Consider the following 3,115-nt stretch of genomic DNA (forward strand, 5'->3'; position numbering starts at 1 on the left):
AAAAAAAAAAAAAAAAAAAGACAGGGTCTCATGTAGCTCAGGCTGGCTTCAAACTCCATACAGAACAAAAGATGACCTGGATGATCTACCATCAAAGTGTTGGCATAACATCTCCAGGGTGCTGGGATTATAGGTAGGTAGCACCACAGTAAGTTTAGACAATGTTAAGAGGTCATGTTTTGGGGGTTTTTTTGTTTTTGTTTTTTAGGTTTGTTTGTTTGTTTGTTTGAGACAGGGTTCTCCATATAGCCCTGGCTGTTCTGGAACTCACTTTGTAGACCAGGCTGGCGAACTCAGAAATCTGCCTGCCTCTGCCTCCCTGGGATTAAAGGCATGCACCACCACTGCCCGGCTGAGATCAAGTTTAAAGAGTTTAAGACAGGTAAGCACTTTACTAACTGCATTCCTTGTGTCCCCCCTTACCCAGCACACCCCCACCCCTGTCTGCCCCAGGATTGTAGGGATTGTAGGCAGCCCCGTCTGCCACTGAGCTACACCCCCGTCCCTAATTTACTTTTATAACTTCTGCCTATATCCCTCTCTTTATCTTGTCACTTTGAAATCTTTGGGGACTGGCCCCAACTCCTGGCTTGCTGTAGTGGGGCTGGGAGGTCAGAGGTGTTGAGGAGGGTGAAATGCATGGGAGGTGGGGGTCCAGGGTTCACTAAGCAGCCAAAGATGCCTCCCCCTATGCAACAGGACAGGCCATAAGGGATGCTCAGAGAAGGGCAGAGGCAGAATAAGTTTGAGGAAGCTGAGTGGCGTCAGCTTTCTCAAAGGATGTTGGTAGACGAACTCCCAACCGAGCAAAACATATCCAGTTATTTCTCAGGCCCTAAGTGACTGGCACCTCCTAGGTAGCACTCTAGGAATGCCTGAGAAAATAAGGTTATAGATGGAGTTTCTATAGCAAACTCGCAACTCTTCCTCTGTGCCTCTGACACTTACACATATCAATTTGTTTACAACCTCCTGGGTACAGTGGCCTGGAGGAGCCAAGTGGAATCTGTATAACTGACCCTGCCCTGTGGTATAGGTCTGTGCTCCTTGTGCTAGACAACCAACACTGGTACCATTCACACCCAGCCTAGCCTGCAGGCAGTAGTAGCCTTCTAAGCCTGGCCCTGGGGATCTAGCCTAGAGGACAGAGAACACAGTAGATCAGGCTCATAAACCAGTAGACTGAGTCTACTCCTCAGTCAGGGAATGGCAGTGGTACAAGACACGTTGGCATCTCGGGGCTGCCCACAGGTCCCGGCCAGCAAGGGTCTCAGAGAGGCACCTAGAACTGACATGGACAAGGGTTCTGCCCCCAGCTCTAGGTGACCTTCTCAGCCTATCCCATGCCTCCTCACTCTCCACCACCCAGGCAACTTTGAAGCACAATTGGCCCAGAGACCCACTGATTCCTTGGACACAGCCACCCGGCGATTGGCAAGCCCATTTTGCTCAACGACCTTGCAACTCTAGCACACCGGCAGACCCTGCAAAACTTGTCACCTCTAGCAATGCCAGCCCACATGTCCTGGACTTCGGAGGATGCTAAAGGTGATAGTCACCTAATCAGCGAGGATGCAAGCACGACAAGGGGTGAGGGTTAGAAACTTTCCGGAGGATTGTACTCTTCACTCACTCCTAGAGAGCGAGACAAATCAGGCTTCCCGCGAAAATCTAGTCCAGGAAAAAAGGGACCCAGCTCCCCAGGGCTGTGGCCACCCTACACCAACCCCGTGCAGCGTGGCGTCCACGTGCGGGGCCCGACCACCTCCCTGAGCCTTGGCGGGAGGCTGGAGCCTCGCAGCCCCGTCACTCCCCGCCCTCTGCCGCGGGGCCCCAGAGCACGGCTGCCGCGTACTCACCCTCGCGGGTGGAGCGGGGCGGGGCGAGGTAAATCCGCGCGCAGCTCCGATCCGTTAGGCGCCCCGACTGGCGGGGCAGCACTGGCGCAGTGGCTCCGCTCGGCCCGGTCCCTGTCCCGGGAGCGGGGCGGGCCTGGGAGCGGGCAAGTCCGCCTGAAGGGGAGGCGGGGGCCAGGGCTTGGGCGGGGGGCGGGGAAGGGGCCGGACACGCTTGCGCACACTGTCGGGAAGCCGACGGCCGCGAACGACGCGCTGGAGGGAGGGTGCATCGAGAGAGGGAGGGTGCGGAGAAAGGAGGGCGACGAGGAGGGAGGACACGGAGAAAGGAGGGAGCTAAGAAGGGAGGGAGGGCGGGAGCGTGAGGCCGCCAGGAGACTGAGGTTGGCGGGGAGGCCTCCGGGGCCTGGAGAGAAACGGCCGGAGTGCGGGAGGCTGGATCCAGTGAGGGCAAGCCCAGGGCAAACGCTGCCTGTGAGTGGCTCCAAGATGAGTATGCCCAAGGTTGCCTCTAGCACTGATCCCACGCTCTCCTGGAAACAATAACCAAGAAAGGCTTCTTTGCTGTCTCCGCGCCGTAAAAAAGTATCCTTTTCTCTCTACAGAAACTCAAGTACAGGAGTGGAAGTCCATTCTTTCCAGTATCCTCCCATGCCCTCATGGTAGTCAGGTGACCTAAATTCATGAGCCTTCTCTCTGCCCCCGGCCCGGCTTGTGCTCCCCAAACTGCACCCTCAACACCCTCCTTTGCATACCCTGTCTTAGCCTTGGATAACTTCTCAGTTTCCGTTCTCGCTGAAGGCGCCAGGCATCCTGTCTCCAGGGGAAACCCCTTCAAGCCTTTAACCCTGATTCCTTGGGCTCTAGAATTGCCTGAACTGAAGAACAGTGCAGAAAACACCCTGCAACACTGCCCATTTCAGGAGTCAGCACAGTGTTACCCAGTTCCTAGCTTGAGCACCCTGGGGCTACAAGGAAAGTGTTAGATCCAGTCCCCTTCCCCCGGAAGCTTCCTATCTTGCTGCAGAGAAGAGGTGGGGGGGGGGGGTGTTGTGCTGGACTCCCTTCAAGAATAAGGCGGCACAGGATGTGACTAAGTGTAGATATGAATAACTGACAGTAAGAGCCCAGGGTTTTAAAGTCATCTTCAGGGGAAGCTGGAGGTCTCACGTGTTGGGAACCTCCAATTCACAAGTTCTGCTCTGCAGAAACAAAAAGAGGTGGCCTCCAGCTTCTTCCACTAGGGACTGTTTCCACCT

At 55.3% G+C, this 3,115-nt stretch overlaps 1 protein-coding gene across 1 annotated transcript in view; it reads right to left on the reverse strand.

The window, feature by feature from the left end:
- Positions 1-2,383, reverse strand: part of St3gal4 (ST3 beta-galactoside alpha-2,3-sialyltransferase 4) — a 52,877-nt gene extending 50,494 nt beyond the window's left edge. Inside the window, exon 1 of the mRNA XM_031345283.1 lies at positions 1,860-2,383. The gene's annotated coding sequence lies outside the window, so the exon portion shown is untranslated. The remainder of the gene's footprint in view (positions 1-1,859) is intronic.
- Positions 2,384-3,115: the final 732 nt, after the last annotated feature.

This window comes from Mastomys coucha, unplaced genomic scaffold (genome assembly GCF_008632895.1).
Source record: "Mastomys coucha isolate ucsf_1 unplaced genomic scaffold, UCSF_Mcou_1 pScaffold23, whole genome shotgun sequence".
Taxonomy (NCBI): Eukaryota; Metazoa; Chordata; class Mammalia; order Rodentia; family Muridae; genus Mastomys; species Mastomys coucha.